At 28.2% G+C, this 22,173-nt stretch overlaps 2 long non-coding RNA genes and 1 pseudogene across 2 annotated transcripts; all 3 read left to right on the forward strand.

Annotated features, from left to right (window-relative positions):
* The first annotated feature begins 245 nt into the window (after window positions 1-245).
* LOC131173330 (uncharacterized) lies at window positions 246-5,050 on the forward strand. The gene is made up of 3 exons (XR_009143582.1): window positions 246-342; window positions 4,769-4,838; window positions 4,930-5,050. It is a non-coding gene; the product is annotated as an uncharacterized LOC131173330 (long non-coding RNA).
* A 4,034-nt stretch (window positions 5,051-9,084) lies between these two features.
* LOC131172501 (uncharacterized) lies at window positions 9,085-9,434 on the forward strand. Its single transcript, XR_009143006.1, has 2 exons — window positions 9,085-9,160; window positions 9,252-9,434. It is a non-coding gene; the product is annotated as an uncharacterized LOC131172501 (long non-coding RNA).
* Window positions 9,435-13,515: 4,081 nt separating this feature from the next.
* LOC131173318 (protein trichome birefringence-like 12) lies at window positions 13,516-16,419 on the forward strand (annotated as a pseudogene).
* The last annotated feature ends 5,754 nt before the right edge of the window (window positions 16,420-22,173 follow it).

Raw genomic sequence — 22,173 nt, forward strand, 5'->3', positions numbered from 1 at the left:
TATTTCTTTTAACACCCTCACGATTTTTATGTGCACTTCCTTCTCACATTGTTCCGCTGCAGCTCAAGCATCTTCTATTTTGAAAATTAACTTCTTTTCATATCTTAACAATAAAAAAAAAAAAAAAAAAAATTTAATGGCCTTTGAGGGTTTTTTATTTTTATTTAACTTTCAATATTCATTTGTTCTCTTAAATTTCAATTTAAATTATTTAAAAGTACATATTCTAACCATGAATATATTGACAGAGGAATATTCTCCATCTCGCTTGTATGGAGAGACAGATTTAGAGGAAAGTGTGATATAGAGGATCTCAAGTTTGAAATTTACCACAAAAAATATGTGAGAATTACTATTTATTAAATTGAATTCTTTTCATATCTTAAATGATAGTAATTCTTTTACATGATTTTTCTAGATTATACTTTGAACTATTTTATAAGCATAAATTGAAATCTCTCTAACAAAATGTAAAATTACTCTTCATCTTATTTAATGACACAGTGATACATGTCTATGGAGATGGATATGCAAAGTGAAACAATCAAGAATCTTATGCTATTTTTAATTCTGGTAAGTTAGTGCTTCAAACATCAAGAATCCGAAGCTACTTTTGTCTTTAATTAAAGGGGTTAATTAGTTTGGTTCTCATTCCTACATGCAGGAGTTGGATGCACAATTCTACAAATTTGATTATTCTCCATATAGGCAATTTATAGTAATCTATTGAATGGCATTTGTACCTTTCATTTGTTAAATTCTAACAGTTGAAGTGTTGATTTAAGCTGTACATAATAAATAATTATTTTAAAACATTTATTAAATATATGTAACATTGAAAATACAACTTATTTTTTATAATTTATAAATAATATTAGCTAAATGATCATTTTTTTTTCTTTAATTTTTTTTTATTATTTATTTGTTATTAACTTAATCATTAGATGATATTTTTTTATATTTGGATCATGATTGAGGGATCAAGTGGATCCACAATTAATATGGATCAAAGGATTTTTAGCAACATAAAATATCGTGTTTATCATTTATATTTTTTGAGGTAAAATATCCCTCTATCCTTTACTCTTTCCTCTTTCAATATTTTCTCTCCAACTGTATCATCTTTTTTAGCTAATAGTAATAAATTATGCTTTCATTTTCAAGAAAAAAAATTAAACTTCTTATATACATGTATTTTCTCTACACATATTGAAGAAAATATATATAATTATTTAAATTTTAATAACATATACTTAATATTTAAATTTTAATTTTGAAAATTTATTTTAATTTTACTTTATTAAAGCTTTAAAGAGTATAATTCACATGTACCTTTTCCTTTAGCCAATATTTGTGATGAAACAATTTTCTCTTAGCCAACATTTATCGTTTGGAGGCTTTTTTATTTTTTTCCTCAACTTTGTACTAATTGACAAAAATCATGTTACATAAAAAGTGTAAGGTACAACATGCATAATTTTTTGCCATTGCCATTTAATATGGCTAGTTTAGTTAAAAAAAAATAACCAGTTAATATTAGGATTAATTTTAATTAAATCAAATTATTCATCTCACTTTTAATTTTAATTTTTGATTTTAATTAAATTTAATTATTTTATTTTTAATAAAAAATGATTTTAATTTAATTTAAATTAAATAATTATTATTCAATTTAAAATTAATTTAAATTTGATATATGATACGAAATTGAATTAGACAGTGACAGATACATTAATATGCTTATTTGGTTTGAGTAAATAGGATGGATCTATATGAATTCAATTCAATATATGTTTTAATAAATCAAATAAATTGAGCATGTGATATGTCACATTGATTATATCAATTGTAAAAATTATAATTTAATTGATTCAATTTAATATATATTTGAGTCAGCTAAATCAATTTGAGTATTTGACATGACATATTGATTATATATTTAGTTAATTAAGCTTTTAATTGAGTCAATTGAATCAATTGATTATATGCAAGGTTACATTAATCATATATATTTAAGTCAATTGCCAAATTATAATTCAATTGATTCAATTGAATATATATATTGGAGTTAACTGAATTAATTTGAGTATATTGCATATCACATTAATCATATATTTTAATCAATTGAGTTTTTAATTGAGTTAATTAAATCAAATTGATTATTTGTAATATCACACTAATTTTGTACATTTAAATCAATTGCAAAAATTATAATTTAATTGAATATATATTTGAGTCAATTGAATCAATTTGAGTATGTGACATGTTACATTAATAATATCTATTTGAGCCAATTATGAAAATTACCATTTAACCAATTCAATTGAATATATATTTAAATCAATTGAATCAATTTGAGTATGTAACATGTTACTTTAATAATTTATTTTAGTCAATTAAGCTTTTAATTGAGTTAATTGAATCAATTGATTTTGTGTAATATCACATTGATCATATATATTTGAGTCAATTATAATAATTATCATTTAATTGATTCAATTGAATATATATTTAAATCAATTGAATCATTTTGAGTATATAACATATCACATTGATCATATATTTTAGTCAATTGAATATTTAATTGAGTAAATTAAATCAACTGATTATGTACAATGTCACATTAATCATATATATTTTAGGTTAATTGTGACAATTATCATTTAAATAATTTAATGAAATATATATTTTAGTGAATTGAATCAATTGAGTATGTGACATGTCACATTAATCATATATTTTAATTAATTGAATCAATTGAGTATTTGATATGTTATATTGATCATATATTTTTGTTAATTAAGCCTTTAATTGAGCAAATTAAATCAATTGATTATCTAATATGTTACATTATGTCAATTGACCATATATATTTTGAGTTAATTGAATCAATTGAATCAATCGACTATATATATTTTGAGTTAATTGTGACAATTATTATTGAGTAAATTGAATCAATTGATCATGTTATATGTCATATTATATTAATTTACAATATATATTTTGAGTCAATTGAATCAAACTAATTATATATATTTTGAGTCAATTGTAACAATTATTATTTAAATGATTCAATTGAAGACATATTTTAGTTAATTGAATCAATTGAGTATACGACATATCACATTATGTTCAATTATTCATATATATTTAGATCAACTATAACAATTATTATTTAAATGATTCAATTGAATATATATTTCAGTTCACTGAATTAATTAAATATGTGAAATGTTAAATTGATCATATATTTTAGTAGATTAATCCTTTAATTGATTCAATTGGATAAAAATATAAAATTTATTTATATGAAATATTTTTTTAATTAAGTCAATTGAATTCATTTGAAATTATAATATTAATTAATTATTTATTATTATACATACATTAGTCAAATCAATTTAATCGATTGAGTTAATTTAATCAATTTAAATTCAGATTGATCATTTGTTTAATTATAATAAAGTAATATATATTATACTTTTTTAATATCAATTAATAAAGATATATTTTTTATTTTTATTTTTAAGTTTTTATTTAATTTGCATAAATAACTTTTTTTTTCTAAATGAGTAAATCTAGTTAAAAAAAAAAAAAAAGAAAATCCTTCATTAAAAAAAAGAGTTGGGATAAAGTAAATAAAACTTTTAATTTGCATTAAAATTTATAGCTATAATAAATATAATAGATATAATTTAAAATTTAAATTTTAAATCTCTTTATTTTTCATAAAAATAATTTAAAGGATATTTTAGTAAAATGACTTAATTTTTATACATAAAATGACTTTTATTATTCCTATTGTTCCACAATTAATGCGGATCAACTTGATCCCTCAAGCATTTTCCTTTATATTTTATAGATATCACTAAAGTTGAGACAACTTGAAATTTACGGTCAAGAAATCTATAGAAACTCTCATTTGAATCACTAGTTCAAGCATTGTCACCAAATGATTAAGGGTGAGCATTCGGTTCGAACCGAATTAAATTATAAAAATTGAATTATATATTTTAGAAATCGAACCGAACCAAAATAAGTAAAAAACTGAATCGAACTGAATTGCTATATATATTTAATATATATATATATATATATATATATAATTAAATATAATTCATAAATTTTTCATAAAAATAAATCAATTCAAAAATCAATTTGGTTCGATTTGATTCGATTTAAACATATAAATTACTATTATGTTCGGTTCGGTTTAACTGATTTTCTCTCTTCAAAACTGAATCAAACCAAAATAATCAAAATTTTTATAATATAAAATTTAACCGAATCGATTAAATTTTAAAATCAAACTTATTAAACCGAATTGATTCGATTCAGTTTATATCTTAACAATTAAAAAAAAAAATTAATGGCCTTTGAGGGTTATTTATTTTTTTTTATTCATTTGTTCTTTTAAATTTCAATTTAAATTATTTAAAAGTAGATATTCTAACCATGGTTATATTGACGGAGGAATATTCTCAATTTCGCTTATATGGAGATACAGATTCAGGGGAAAGAGTAATATAATATAGAGGATCTCAAGTTTCAAATTTACCACAAAAAATATGTGAGAATTACTATTTATTAAATTGAATTCTTTTCATTTCTTAAATGATAGTAATTCCATGGTCTTGATTATTTTGCCTTCAATGCTCAATTCTTTTATATGATTTTTCTAGATTTTACTTTGAACTATTTTATAAGCATAAATTGAAATCTCTCTATCAAAATGTAAAATTACTCTTCATCTTATTTAATGACACAGTGATACATGTCTTATGGAGATGGATATGCAAAGTGAAACAATCAAGAATCTTATGCTATTTTTAATTCTGGTAAGTTAGTGCTTCAAACATCAAGAATCCGAAGCTACTTTTGTCTTTAATTAAAGGGGTTAATTAGTTTGGTTCTCATTCCTATACGGAGGAGTTGGAAGCACAATTCTACAAATTTGATTATTCTCCATATAGGCAATTTATAGTAATCTATTGAATGGCATTTGTACCTTCATTTGTTAAATTCTAATAGTTGAAGTGTTGATTTAAGCTGTACATAATAAATAATTATTTTAAAACATTTATTAAATATATGTAACATTGAAAATACAACTTATTTTTTATAATTTATAAATAATATTAGCTAAATGATCATTTTTTTTTCTTTGATTTTTTTTTATTATTTATTTGTTATTAACTTAATCATTAGATGATATTTTTTTATATTTGGATCATGATTGAGGGATCAAGTGGATCCACAATTAATATGGATCAAAGGATTTTTAGCAACATAAAATATCGTGTTTATCATTTATATTTTTTGAGGTAAAATATCCCTCTATCCTTTACTCTTTCCTCTTTCAATATTTTCTCTCCAACTGTATCATCTTTTTTAGCTAATAGTAATAAATTATGCTTTCATTTTCAAGAAAAAAAATTAAACTTCTTATATACATGTATTTTCTCTACACATATTGAAGAAAATATATATAATTATTTAAATTTTAATAACATATACTTAATATTTAAATTTTAATTTTGAAAATTTATTTTAATTTTACTTTATTAAAGCTTTAAAGAGTATAATTCACATGTACCTTTTCCTTTAGCCAATATTTGTGATGAAACAATTTTCTCTTAGCCAACATTTATCGTTTGGAGGCTTTTTTATTTTTTTCCTCAACTTTGTACTAATTGACAAAAATCATGTTACATAAAAAGTGTAAGGTACAACATGCATAATTTTTTGCCATTGCCATTTAATATGGCTAGTTTAGTTAAAAAAAAAATAACCAGTTAATATTAGGATTAATTTTAATTAAATCAAATTATTCATCTCACTTTTAATTTTAATTTTTGATTTTAATTAAATTTAATTATTTTATTTTTAATCAAAAATGATTTTAATTTAATTTAAATTAAATAATTATTATTCAATTTAAAATTAATTTAAATTTGATATATGATACGAAATTGAATTAGACAGTGACAGATACATTAATATGCTTATTTGGTTTGAGTAAATAGGATGGATCTATATGAATTCAATTCAATATATGTTTTAATAAATCAAATAAATTGAGCATGTGATATGTCACATTGATTATATCAATTGTAAAAATTATAATTTAATTGATTCAATTTAATATATATTTGAGTCAGCTAAATCAATTTGAGTATTTGACATGACATATTGATTATATATTTAGTTAATTAAGCTTTTAATTGAGTCAATTGAATCAATTGATTATATGCAAGGTTACATTAATCATATATATTTAAGTCAATTGCCAAATTATAATTCAATTGATTCAATTGAATATATATATTGGAGTTAACTGAATTAATTTGAGTATATTGCATATCACATTAATCATATATTTTAGTCAATTGAGTTTTTAATTGAGTTAATTAAATCAAATTGATTATTTGTAATATCACACTAATTTTGTACATTTAAATCAATTGCAAAAATTATAATTTAATTGAATATATATTTGAGTCAATTGAATCAATTTGAGTATGTGACATGTTACATTAATAATATCTATTTGAGCCAATTATGAAAATTACCATTTAACCAATTCAATTGAATATATATTTAAATCAATTGAATCAATTTGAGTATGTAACATGTTACTTTAATAATTTATTTTAGTCAATTAAGCTTTTAATTAAGTTAATTGAATCAATTGATTTTGTGTAATATCACATTGATCATATATATTTGAGTCAATTATAATAATTATCATTTAATTGATTCAATTGAATATATATTTAAATCAATTGAATCATTTTGAGTATATAACATATCACATTGATCATATATTTTAGTCAATTGAATATTTAATTGAGTAAATTAAATCAACTGATTATGTACAATGTCACATTAATCATATATATTTTAGGTTAATTGTGACAATTATCATTTAAATAATTTAATGAAATATATATTTTAGTGAATTGAATCAATTGAGTATGTGACATGTCACATTAATCATATATTTTAATTAATTGAATCAATTGAGTATTTGATATGTTATATTGATCATATATTTTTGTTAATTAAGCCTTTAATTGAGCAAATTAAATCAATTGATTATCTAATATGTTACATTATGTCAATTGACCATATATATTTTGAGTTAATTGAATCAATTGAATCAACTGACTATATATATTTTGAGTTAATTGTGACAATTATTATTGAGTAAATTGAATCAATTGATCATGTTATATGTCATATTATATTAATTTACAATATATATTTTGAGTCAATTGAATCAAACTAATTATATATATTTTGAGTCAATTGTAACAATTATTATTTAAATGATTCAATTGAAGACATATTTTAGTTAATTGAATCAATTGAGTATACGACATATCACATTATGTTCAATTATTCATATATATTTAGATCAACTATAACAATTATTATTTAAATGATTCAATTGAATATATATTTCAGTTCACTGAATTAATTAAATATGTGAAATGTTAAATTGATCATATATTTTAATAAATTAATCCTTTAATTAATTCAATTGAATAAAAATATATAATTTATTTATATGAAATATTTTTTTAATTAAGTCAATTGAATTTATTTGAAATTATAATATTAATTAATTATTTATTATTATATATAAATTAGTTGAATCAATTTAATCAATTTATATTGTTAGTTTAACTGAGTTAATTTAATCAATTTAAATTCAGATTGATCATTTGTTTAATTATAATAAAGTAATATATATTATACTTTTTAAATATTAATTTACACATTAAAATAAAAATAAATAAATAAAATATATTATTTATTTTTATTTTTATTTTTAAATTTTTTTAATTTACATAAATATATATTTTTTAAATGTGTAAACCTTGTTCTAAGAAAAAAGAAAATTGTTGATTAAAGAAAAGATGAGAGAAAAAGTAAAAGAAACTTTTAATTTGTATTAAAATTTGTAGCTATAATAAAAATGCAATGACACAATATAAAAATAAAAATTTAAATCTTTGTATTCTCCCATAAAAATAATTTAAAGGATATTTTAGTAAAATGACTTAATTTTTATACATAAAATGACTTTTATTATTCCTATTGTTCCACAATTAATGCGGGTCAACTTGATCCCTCAAGCATTTTCCTTTATATTTTATAGATATCACTAAAGTTGAGACAACTTGAAATTTACGGTCAAGAAATCTATAGAAACTCTCATTTGAATCACTAGTTCAAGCATTGTCACCAAATGATTAAGGGTGAGCATTCGGTTCGAACCGAATTAAATTATAAAAATTGAATTATATATTTTAGAAATCGAACCGAACCAAAATAAGTAAAAAACTGAATCGAACTGAATTGCTCTATATATTTAATATATATATATATATATATATATATATATATATATATATAATTAATTAAATATAATTCATAAATTTTTCATAAAAATAAATCAATTCAAAAATCAATTTGGTTCGATTTGATTCGATTTAAACATATAAATTACTATTATGTTCGGTTCGGTTTAACTGATTTTCTCTCTTCAAAACTGAATCAAACCAAAATAATCAAAATTTTTATAATATAAAATTTAACCGAATCGATTAAATTTTAAAATCAAACTTATTAAACCGAATTGATTCGATTCAGTTCATATCTTAACAATTAAAAAAAAAATTAATGGCCTTTGAGGGTTATTTATTTTTTTTTATTCATTTGTTCTTTTAAATTTCAATTTAAATTATTTAAAAGTAGATATTCTAACCATGGTTATATTGACGGAGGAATATTCTCAATTTCGCTTATATGGAGATACAGATTCAGGGGAAAGAGTAATATAATATAGAGGATCTCAAGTTTCAAATTTACCACAAAAAATATGTGAGAATTACTATTTATTAAATTGAATTCTTTTCATTTCTTAAATGATAGTAATTCCATGGTCTTGATTATTTTGCCTTCAATGCTCAATTCTTTTATATGATTTTTCTAGATTTTACTTTGAACTATTTTATAAGCATAAATTGAAATCTCTCTAACAAAATGTAAAATTACTCTTCATCTTATTTAATGACACAGTGATACATGTCTTATGGAGATGGATATGCAAAGTGAAACAATCAAGAATCTTATGCTATTTTTAATTCTGGTAAGTTAGTGCTTCAAACATCAAGAATCCGAAGCTACTTTTGTCTTTAATTAAAGGGGTTAATTAGTTTGGTTCTCATTCCTACATGCAGGAGTTGGAAGCACAATTCTACAAATTTGATTATTCTCCATATAGGCAATTTATAGTAATCTATTGAATGGCATTTGTACCTTTCATTTGTTAAATTCTAATAGTTGAAGTGTTGATTTAAGCTGTACATAATAAATAATTATTTTAAAACATTTATTACATATATGTAACATTGAAAATACAACTTATTTTTTATAATTTATAAATAATATTAGCTAAATGATCATTTTCTTTTTTTTTTTTAATTTTTTTTATTATTTATTTGTTATTAACTTAATCATCAGAGTGGACATGCTAAGAATATCCCAGCACACTTACTAGATGATATTTTTTTATATTTGAATCATGATTGAGGGATCAAGTGGATCCATAATTAATGTGAATCAAAGAATTTTTAGCAACATAAAATATCTTGTTTGTCCTTTATATTTTTTGAAGTAAAATATCCCTCTATCCTTTACTCTTTCCTTTTTCAATATTTTCCCTCCACCTATATCATCTTTTTTAGCTAATAGTAATAAATTATGCTTTCATTTTCAAGAAGAAAAATTAAACTTCTTATCTACACTTATTTTCTCAACACATATTGAAAAAAATATATATAATTATTTGAATTTTAATAATATATACTTAATATTTAAATTTTAATTTTGAAAATTTATTTTAATTTTATTTTATTAAAGCTTTAAAGAGTATAATTCACATGTTCCTTTTCCTTTAGTCAATATTTGTGATGAAACAATTTTCTCTTAGCCAATATTTATTGTTTGGAGGCTTTTTTATTTTTTCCTCAACTTTGTACCAATTGACAAAAATTATGTATATTAAATAAAAAGTGTAAGGTACAACATACATAATTTTTTGCCATTGCCATTTAATATGGCTAGTTTAGTTAAAAAAAATATATGACCGGTTAATATTAGGATTAATTTTAATTAAATAAATTATTCATCTCACTTTTAATTTTAATTAAAATTAATTATTTTATTTTTAATCAAAAGTGATTTTAATTTAATTTAAATTAAATAATTATTATTCAATTTAAAATTAATTTAAATTTGATCTATGATACGAAATTGAATTAGACAGTGACAGATACATTAATATACTTATTTGGTTTGAGTAAATAGGATGGATCTATATGAATTTAATTCAATAAATATTTTAATAAATCAAATAAACTGAGCATATGATATGTCACATTGATTATATCAATTGTAAAAATTATAATTTAATTGATTCAATTTAATATATATTTAAATTAGCTAAATCAATTTGAGTATTTGACATGTCATATTGATTATGTATTTAGTTAATTAAGCTTTTAATTGAGTCAATTGAATTAATTGATTACATGCAAGGTTACGTTAATCATATATATTTAAGTCAATTGCCAAATTATAATTCAATTGATTCAATTGAATGTATATATTGGAGTTAACTGAATTAATTTGAGTATATTGCATATCACATTAATCATATATTTTAGTCAATTGAGTTTTTAATTGAATTAATTAAATCAAATTGATTATGTGTAATATCACACTAATTTTGTACATTTGAATCAATTGCAAAAATTATAATTTAATAGAATATATATTTGAGTCAATTGAATCAATTTGAGTATGTGATATGTCACATTAATCATATCTATTTGAGCCAATTATGAAAATTACCATTTAACCGATTCAATTGAATATATATTTAAATCAATTGAATCAATTTGAGTATGTAACATGTTACTTCAATAATTTATTTTAGTCAATTAAGCTTTTAATTAAGTTAATTGAATCAATTGATTTTGTATAACATCACATTGATCATATATATTTGAGTAAATTATAATAATTATCATTTAATTGATTCAATTGAATATATATTTAAATTAATTGAATCATTTTGAGTATATAACATATCACATTGATCATATGCTTTAGTCAATTGAATATTTAATTGAGTAAATTAAATCAACTGATTATGTATAATGTCACATTAATCATATATATTTTAGGTTAATTGTGACAATTATAATTTAAATGATTCAATGAAATATATATTTTAGTTAATTGAATCAATTGAGTATGTGACATGTCACATTAATCATATATTTTAATTAATTAAGTCAATTGAATATTTGATATGTTATATATGAATCATATATTTTTATTAATTAAGCCCTTAATTGAGTAAATCGAATCAATTGATTATCTAATATGTTACATTATGTCAATTAATTATATATATTTTGAGTCAATTGAATCAACTGATTATATATATTTTGAGTTAATTGTGATAATTATTATTGAGTAAATTGAATCAATTGATTATGTAACATGTTATATTATATTAATTGACCATATATATTTTGAGTCAATTGAATCAAATTGATTATATATATTTTGAGTCAATTGTAACGATTATTATTTAAATGATTCAATTGAATATATATTTTAGTTAATTGAATCAATTGAGTATACGGCATATCACATTATGCTCAATTATTCATATATATTTAGATCGACTATAACAATTATTATTTAAATGATTCAATTGAATATATATTTCAGTCCACTGAATTAATTAAATATGTGAAATAAATTCAATCAATTTAAATTCAGATTGATCATTTGTTTAATTATAATAAAGTAATATATATTGTACTTTTTAAATATTAATTTACACATTAAAATAAAAAATAAATAAATAAAATATATTATTTATTTTTATTTTTATTTTTATTTTAAGTTTTTTTAATTTACATAAATATTATTATTTTTTTTAATGTGTAAACCTTGTTATAAGAAAAAAGAAAATTGTTGATTAAAGAAAAGATGAGAGAAAAAGTAAAAGAAACTTTTAATTTATATTAAAATTTGTAACTATAATAAAAATGCAACAGACACAATTTAACATTTAAATTTCAAATTTTTGTATTCTCCCATAAAAATAATTTAAAGGATATTTTAGTAAAATAACTTAATTTTTATATATAAAATGACTTTACTATCCCTATTGTTCCACAATTAATGCGGATCAACTTGATCCCTCAAGCATTTTCCTTTATATTTTACAGATATCGCTAAAGTTGAGACAACTTGAAATCTACGGTCAAGAAATCTATAGAAACTCTCATTTGAATCACTAGTTCAAGTATTGTCACTAAATGATTAGAGTTGAGCATTCGGTTCGAACCGAACCGAACTGAATTAAATTATAAAAACTAAATTATATATTTTAGAAATTGAACTGAATCAAAATGAGTGAAAAATCGAATCGAACCGAACCACTCTATTTCGGTTCGGTTTGGTTTAAACCAGTCGGTTTTGATTTTTGATTGATTTTTTAATTTAGACTTGATTTTCAAGTTATTTTGTATAATTTTGACTTTGGTTTGAACCTAATAACCATTAATCAATAAAATTAAACAATTAATATATATATATAATTAAATATAATTCATAAATTTCTTATAAAAATAAATTAATTTAAAAATCAATTCCGTTCTATTTGATTCGATTTAAACATATAAATTAATATTATGTTCAGTTCAGTTTAACCAATTTTTTCCTCTTTAAAATTGAATCAAACTGAAATAATCAAAATTTTTATAATATAAAATTAAAACGAACCGATTAAATTTTAAAATCGAACTGATTGAACCAAATTAATCGATTCAATTCAATTTTTTAATTTGAATTAAAATCTGCTCAGCCTTACAAACGATGTAAGAGATTCTTATTGTATTTCAAAGTTTTTAGTTTATATTTCAAAGTTTTTAAACATCTATGTGAATTTTAACGGACACCTTGCAGACAACATTGCAACATCTATTTTAACTCATTACCCTCGTTCTGCATCATTAGATTTATTTTACTATACAAATATGTCAATTTATTATTTTATTATAAAAATAATTTTATTAAATAGATTTTTTTATACGCATATATTAAAATGATATTTAATTATTAAAAAAAGAAAATAAAGTCTTGTATCGTTCAAAGGGGTCATTTTAATTTTTTTATTGGATTTTAGGTACAAATATATATTTATTTATGTATTTTTATTATTTATTTACTTATTTTATTTTTATTATTTATTATTTTTTTCGAAAACTACAAATATAACCTCTAACACTTTTTGAAAATAATATTACTCATAAGATGTATATTTTTAACCCTTTACTATTATTATTATTATTATTATTTCTCAAAAATCAAAGATGAAATTGTTAAGGGAAAAAAAAAATTAAAAACAGAAAATCTCGTTCCACTTTCCACTTGAAAAATTGAATACACCAAACAGAGTCTTAACTCGAGCTCTACTCTCTCGGTCTCTCCTCTACGATTCAGATGGTGGATCTGCAATGCCTTCAAAGCTTCCTACTACAATCCCTTGCCTCATCTTCCTCTCCGTTCCTCTATCTCTACTCCACTTCGCTCCTCCCTTGCTCCTCCACATCCATCACCACACCTTCTCCTTCTTCAACTTGCAATCTCTTCGAAGGCCACTGGGTCTTAGACCCTGAGGCTCCCAAACCCTTTTACGATGAGTCCTGCCCATTTCATAGAAACGCCTGGAACTGCCTTAGGAACAACAGAGACAACATGGGTCTCATCAATTCCTGGAAATGGGTGCCCCAAAAATGCAATTTGCCACGGATTGATCCGCAGAGATTTCTAGGGATAATGAGAAATAGGAACATTGGATTTGTTCGCGATTCTTTAAATGAGAATTTTTTGGTGTCGTTCTTGTGTATTCTTAGAGTGGCTGATGCTGATGCAAGGAGGTGGAAAAAGAAGGGGGCTTGGAGAGGTGCTTATTTTCCCAAATTCAATGTCACCGTGGCATATCACCGGCCTGCTTTGCTCGCCAAATATCAGTGAGTTATATTTATTTATTAATTTATTGTGCTTGAACTTGTATCTTCTCAGTATGTGCCAGTGATTCCCATATTGGCAGGAAAAATGCACAAACTTGTTGCCATATAAATCTTCTCAGATAGAAATAGTAAGTTTTATTGCCATCAAAATAGGCGTTACTGAATAATTGTCAACTAGGCTTGTTTAGTTCTGGTTCATTTCTTGGTCCTGAATGCATTTTGTTGGAATCTTATGGCTCCCTTCTACCGGAATACAATGTTATCACTTTTTTCTTTCTCCTTTTTAAATATTGAAAATGACAACCTCACTTGCTCATCACTGATCAAATAAAGGTGGCACCCAAAACAGTTGCACTTGCGAATGATGGATAGAAGGAAACATATCGCGTCGATGATGACGCACCTGCAGATGAATGACCCACCGTCAATCATTTTTATGATGTTCTCATATTTAATACTGGGCATTGTTAATTTCCTCTCTAATGAACTGATTCTTTCACCTTTTAATGCTTTGGCATTTCATCTGCATTATTGCAGATTCATTGAAAAAAAAAATGGTGGCTTGGTTTATGACATGATTTGGAACACTCAGGGACGACTAGATATGTCTATAGTCTTACATTCTTATGTAAAACTCACAGGTAAGGAGTCTTGTATTGCAATGTTCTTGTCTTGTATTGCAATGTTCTTGTCCTTGTCAATCACTATTATTTTGTATTGCTGTTTCTCAACTCTCATTGTCCTCTTTCTCTTTTGGACATTAATTCTCTTGCCTGTATTCCACAGCCGTAGTGTGTTCCTTTAATTTGGTAGAGCTTGACACAATATTCATTTATTCTAAATCTAACAATTCAAGAAAAACATACAAGTATTTTCACAAGTAGTTTACAACCATCTAGGTTTCACTTTATGTAACTACATGGTTTTAACTTAGTTTTTGCTCTGGAGACTCAAAGTATAATTCCCAGAAATGAAAATTGGCTTATTACCTGATATAACTCAGAAAAATTATTGCTTATCAAAAGGTATTTAAAAAATAAAGTTTTCATTCTACTTTCACATATGGCATTTACTTTTGATGCATTAACAAAATGCCCATGTAATTGTGGTGTATTCAAATTATGAGCTCAGAAGAAATTGGGAAAATATCTGAGGACATTTATGATAAAATACTAGTAGGATGACTGTTAAAACATTACGTGATATGTGTGCAGAATGATCTAGTTACAATGATGCAAAGGTCTATTATGTGTAAAGGGAATAGTAGAATGCTAGAAGCATGCTAGCTGGAAGTTGAGGGAAATGAATACCAAATGAAAGAGGAATATTTGTAAAGGGAATCTGAAATGCTCAACCATGTGTGAGCAAAGAATTAGGTTAAGATTAATTATTTTCACTTTTTTGCATCCTTGTACTGGCAGATCTGCTATTTTGCTTTTTCTTTCTTGTTATGCATTTGACGTGTCTAAATGCATCTTTAAATTATATTATTTCATCTGGAATAGGTGGGGTCATGACAAATTTCCAAATGACACACCTTTTGTTTTTTATCATGCTGGCCAACAGATACTTCCTTCCCTTGGTTTGTTTGATGGATTTAAAGTTGTTCTTGAGAATATGGTCTCATATATACAAAAGGAAGTTCCTGGCAAGACATTCAAGTTTTGGCGTCTGCAATCACAGCGGCATTTTTATGGCAGTGAGTGGAACCAAAATGGAAGTTGCTTGTTCAGTGAGGCCCTCAACGAAAATGAGGTATGAATAAGTTGATGGCAATTCACCCTTTAGGCTTTCTTACCAAGTGTGATAACTAATGACAAAGTATTAACCTGTACTGAAATGCTACACCACAGGTTCAAATTTTGAACAAAATTTTAATTTGATCTTCAACACCATGACCCTTCATAGTGTGGCAGTAGTTCTAATCTTGCCTTTATTTATATTTCCTCATTGATATTGCATACTGATACCTGGACAGCTTGATTTGTGGTTTGATCCCAGCAAAAATGGAGTTAATAAAGAAGCAAGACAAATTGATCATGCAATTGAACTGACATTGCAATGCACGGATATCCACTCGCTGGGTCTAACTCATTTGAGCGATTATAGAGCACATGCACACCCTTCAATTTGGTTTGGGAACAATCTGGGGTCAGAATTGCATGCATTGGTGCCTACCTGGTGTTCCTGACGCATGGATTGATATATTGTCAGAGCTTATCTGTTAAGGCGTTTTGAAGAACCGATAAAGAGACAAGGCAACATTAACAAGTTATATCCAGACTTTAATTATTTTATGGATTTCTGTACATTACACAATAAAATGCTGTGTAGTTTCATGGACTAAGTTTTAGAATCAGGCAATCAGAATACAAGCTGGTGTTTTAGACAGACTTCCTTGAGATATACTTCCAGTAGATTCAGATAAAAAAAGCTTCCCGCTACGTCCTTTTTACGTTGACGTTCTGAAGGGAAATAAATTTATTCCCAGTTGTAAGTTGACAAAAAAAAGAAGAGATGGGAAATTCTTATGGGTTGTGAAATAGGTGATTGGAAGCTTAACTGAATGACTTCATTTTTCTTCCAACTTGGTCATGTACGTTTGAAATATCTAATGTGTGTGCATGATTATTTCTTTCAATTTGTCTTCCACTCTTCTTAAACTGGAAATTCCTGTTAGGTTTTGAGATCCTAACAATCTGATTTTAGTAGAACTTTGACAGAAGAAATTAGAGAGAGATAGAGAGGAAATAGAAGAGAACTATAGAGAATTCAAGGAGGGAAAGTGATTCAGGAGTACTAATTCTTGAATGAATCTCTTCCTTGGTATATAGCTACTCTATATACAGTTATTCCCTTGTAACGTTCGCCGTCTGTTTATCCCGAGCAAACTCCAGCTCCCTAACTACTTGTAACTTCTTAGCTAACAATTCTCAACTTCCTCACTATTTCTGAATTACAATTTCCCCCAAAACTATTTCTTTCTATCCCTTGTTCTCCTATATGCAATACCCTCTCCATTCGCACATTCTTGCCTCAAAGAATATGCAAAATCTTGAAATTGTGCTCTAATGAAGGATACATCTTCTCAAGTTACATCTTCACTTGGCAGACCAACTCACTGAATTAGGACTTTGAGAGACCTGCTGATGATCCCTGTTAATAACCATAGTTTGCAGGACTTGTTTTGGAGCTAAAACAATCTGAGCATCTGGCGTAGTTGGTAAATCCAGAATAGGTGTTTGATTGTCACTTAATTATTTTCTTATTTAAGACATGAAAACAGGATGAATAGTAGAAGTCTAAGTCAGTTGTATCTTGTATGCAGCTGCACCTAGCCTTGCCAACACTTGAAATGGCTCATAATATCTGACTGATAACTTCAGGGGCCTTTTGACTGCCACTGAAGTTTGCCTATAAAGCCGCCACTTAAATACACCCCTTCAGATCTTCTTTATCAGCCTCTGTTCGTTGAAATCTACAAATTCTTCTTTAGAATACCAGTAATCAATGGGACAAATATCAGTAATCAATTGGATAATGTCAATTTTTATATTTGTGTAGATTTCATTCATAATTTTCATATATTTTATTTTTGTCACGACCCAACCTATGGGCCGGACCGGCACTAGGACCTGGGCCAGCCTAAAGCCCCCGAGGCCCGTAGTAAGCCTAACTGTTCATTAACCCAACTCTAAGGCCCATTTGGGCCCAATATCAAGAAAACAAACGGACAGAGTCCGGTCATAAAATGGACTTACCAACGGGGAGTTTTCGACTCACCCGACCTGTAAACACAATATATAGTCAATTGGGGAGCTCAGCTCACCCTCCACATACTCATCAACATAATAATAAATGGGAGCTCAGCTCCCTCATCCAATCCATCAACATGCATAGCATATTAAGTTTACAGGTCCCAAAATAATAATTTAGTTTACAGACCCAAATCAAATAACATTTCTAACACATGCGAAAATTCTAAGATTTAACAAGTTTATACAAACAGTAATAATTGACCTGCGAGGGAGAAAGCAGGTTAACCTCAAAAAATATCCTCCTGTGGCCTGTAAAAATTTTTGAACAGGAGTGAGCGTTCGACTCAGAGAGTAAAATATCAATTTTAACCATAATCTCTATAACTATCTAGAACTAATGCACCCTGTAGAGTGAAATGCAACATCAACAACATTTTCACATCATAACATCAAAAAGGTAATTTGGAGCACTCACACACCCTGTAGTATCAATCATAACGTATGGGAGCTGATCCCTATACGACTCTCTTAAATCCAACTCGTGCGGTAATTACTCAAGCTCGGACTTCCACTTAATAACCAAATCGAGGGTCCCAGCGAATTACTCAAGCCGTGACTACCCCTCGAAGGAACGGGTCCCAGCGAATTACTCAAGCCGTGACTACCCCGTCCTATCCATAGTCCACACCACATCACACGCACGCCAACGCACGCACACTGCTCCAAATTACCACAACAACATCCATGGCACATCAACAGTTATGAATGCAACATAAATCGTGCCTAGAGTTTAACTAAATAAATATATGCATATAAGTGATGCATGGGCATGCTGAACATATAATAATATCGAAATTACAATTAAAATTAATATTTTACTCACAAACTGGACGACAAATTGCTGTGGCGGCTGGGCGGAGGAAGAAGGCTGTCCCGGCTCACCTGACAATCATATTACATTTATTTAATACAATCTGACTCAATACAAACAAAGAAAAATATCAAGTACGTCCTAAGTCGTGCCGAAAATCCGGCAGAGTCTCCCCTATACCTAGGACCTACCCAACCTGCAAAATGGCTCAAAACACACTTCTATACTCTCAATCCATATATCCACAACTCAATCATATCACACAGCCCCTCCTGGGCCCATCAAATCAATCATTCATCACAATACGCAAAATTTCAATTTAGTCCTTATTATTGATCATTTTTGCAAAAACTGCCCAAACAAGCTCTAAAAATTATAAAACTTTGCCCCGCGGTCCTTAGCAATATTACTAAGCTATTGCAAAAAGAATCGTAATTTTATAAGCTACCACGAATATTTTATGGATTTTTAATCCTATTTAAGCACTAGAAAATTACGTAAAAACTAGGTTCGGGTTTACCTTTGCCGATTCCGACTTCGGGGACGCGCTCGGGACGTCTGACAATGGGGGGCTAGCCAAAACCTCGGCCCAATTTGGAGACTTTTCCAGAACGGTCCATTCGCCCAAATTTGCGATCTTGGTCAATCGTCGAATTTCCGCGAATCGAGGATACCTACACGAAGCCCATAACACGGGGGTTAGTACATAAATTTTTCAGAATTTTCTAAGCTCATTTAATGCTCGAAAATACACCGCGGTTCGTGGGACCCACCAAAAACGGTGTCGGAAAAATTCGAAATTTATGTCGTTAAGCTCTCGACGAATGGAGCGTGCTGGTGGCCTCGGTTTCCTCGTGGGATTCACGGTTTTCGAGAAATCTAGCCCAAAAGTCGAAATGGGCTAAAATCTTCCCGAGCAAAAATCGGACAATCCGCTCAATGGATTTCGGCGTTCTTGGTGTCTATGGAAAGCTCTCGCCGAGTAGATGATTTTGGACACAAGACCCGGTCCACCAGTGGCGGATCGGCCGGATTTGGCCGAGGAAGTCGGCGGCCGCGCAGTGGGGAAATCGCGCGTACTGCTCGGGCGGCAGTCGGGCCGGGACTACCGGAAGGCGCACGGCGAGGAGGACGCAAGGGAGGCGGCCGTGGCGGCAGGAGGAGGAGGAGAGAGAAACGAGAGAGAAGAGAGGAGAGGGGTCGCGCGCGGAGGAAGAGGAAGAAAAGAGAAGAGACCTGGTCCGATTCGACCGGTCCGATCCGATCCGGTCGATTCGGCCTGCTCGATTCGAATACAAAATTTTGAATTTTTACTCGCCTCGAGACCGAAAAACGAGGTCCAAAAATTCCTAAAACTCGTAAAAATACGTAGACTCCAAATATATTTTTAGTTTTGCCACGTGGTCTTTAAATTAATTTTTAAAAATCATCAAAGTTTATATTTTCTAAAATCGAACCCGATTTTTAAAATCCAAAAATCTCAAAAATTCCTAAAATTTAAATAAAATTTAAATATCAAAAATACTCATAATTAATAAAATTTTGGGGTGTTACATTCTTCCTCTTACGTAAAAATTCGTCCCTCGAATTTTACACAAGGCGTAATAAAACACATGATTATACATTGAACAAATACGGTACTTGCTACGCATGTCCCGCTCGACTCAGTGCACTCTTCCACCGATCGACTCTCCACAAAACCTTAACCATAGGGATCTATTTAGATCTCACTGTCTCACTTGGTAGTCCACTATGGCTACAGTCGCTCCTCAAATGTCAAGTTCTCTTTAGCTCTATCACATCCTTTGCAAAGACATGAGAAGGATCAGAATGTATTTCCTCAGCATCGATATGTGAAACACCGGATGAAAGTGAGAGAGGTTGGGTCGTAGATACAAACGGTAGGGAACTGCTCCAATTCTATCAGTAACCTCAAAAGGTCCGATATACCGAGGTGCCAACTTGCCCTTCTTTCCAAATCTCATGACTCCCTTCATTAGAGAAACCTTCAGGAATACATAGTCGCCCACTGCAAACTCCACATCCCTCCGTCTGGGGTCTGCATAACTCTTCTGTCTACTGAAAGCTGTCCTCAGTCGTTCCCTGATTAAAGGAACTACCTCTGCAGTGTACTACACTAGGTCTACATCATGCACCCTTGCTTCCCCCATTTCTGTCCAACACAGAGGAGACCTACACTTTCTTCCATATAGTGCCTCATAGGGTGCCATCCCTATGCTGGAGTGATAACTGTTGTTATAGGCAAACTCCACCAAAGCTAGCTGCTCATCCCATTGACCTCCAAAATCCAAGACACTCATGCGAAGCATGTCTTCCAGTGTTTGGATCGTCCTTTCGGACTGTCCGTCTGTCTGAGGGTGGAAGGCTGTACTGAAGTTCAACTGTGTGCCAAGTGCCTCCTGCAACTTTCTCCAAAACTGAGAAGTGAACTGGGGCCCTCTGTCAGATATTATGGAAGCCGGAACTCCATGCAATCTGACTATTTCTCGAATATAGAGCCGAGCATACTGTGCCACAGAGTATGTAGTCTTTACAGGTAAGAAGTGAGCTGATTTGGTCAAGCGATCTACAATTACCCATATGGAATCATATCCTCGCGTGGTACGAGGCAACCCAGTCACAAAATCCATAGTGATCATTTCCCACTTCCATTCTGGGATAGGGAGCTCTTGCAGCTTCCCTGACGGTCTCTGGTGTTCAAACTTCACCTTCTGACAAGTCAAGCACTTGGACACAAAGTCTGCTATGTCTCTCTTCATGCCATTCCACCAGTAGCTATCTTTCACATCATGGTACATCTTGGTGGAACCTGGGTGGACACTGTAAAGTGTGTAGTGTGCCTCTTGCATGATTTCATTTCTGAGATTGTCCACATCGGGCACACATATCCTAGAACCTTGCACTAGGGCGCCATCATTGGCAAATCCAAACTCACCACCTTCACCTTGCTGTACTCTTTCTATGATTTTCATCAATTGTTGGTCTCTGTGCTGGGAAACTCTAACTCTGTCCCTCAAGTCTGGCCTCACTGAAAAGTGAGCCAATAATACCCCCTCATCTGAAAGATCTAGGATTAAACCTTGATCCATTAACTCATGTACCTCCTGAATCAGTGGTCTCTTCTCTACTGAAATGTGCGCCAAACTGCCAGAAGACTTCCTGCTCAAAGCATCTGCTACAACATTGGCCTTCCCAGGGTGGTACTGGATGGTGCAATCATAGTCTTTCAGAAGCTCCATCCATCTCCTTTGTCTCAAGTTCAAGTCCCTCTGTTGGAAGATGTACTTCAAACTCTTATGGTCGGTGTATATCTCGCACACTTCACCATACAGGTAGTGTCTCCAGATTTTTAGTGCAAAGATTACAGCCGCCATTTCCAAATCATGGGTGGGGT

The sequence above is a fragment of the Hevea brasiliensis genome, chromosome 14, assembly GCF_030052815.1.
Source record: "Hevea brasiliensis isolate MT/VB/25A 57/8 chromosome 14, ASM3005281v1, whole genome shotgun sequence".
Lineage (NCBI taxonomy): Eukaryota > Viridiplantae > Streptophyta > Magnoliopsida > Malpighiales > Euphorbiaceae > Hevea > Hevea brasiliensis.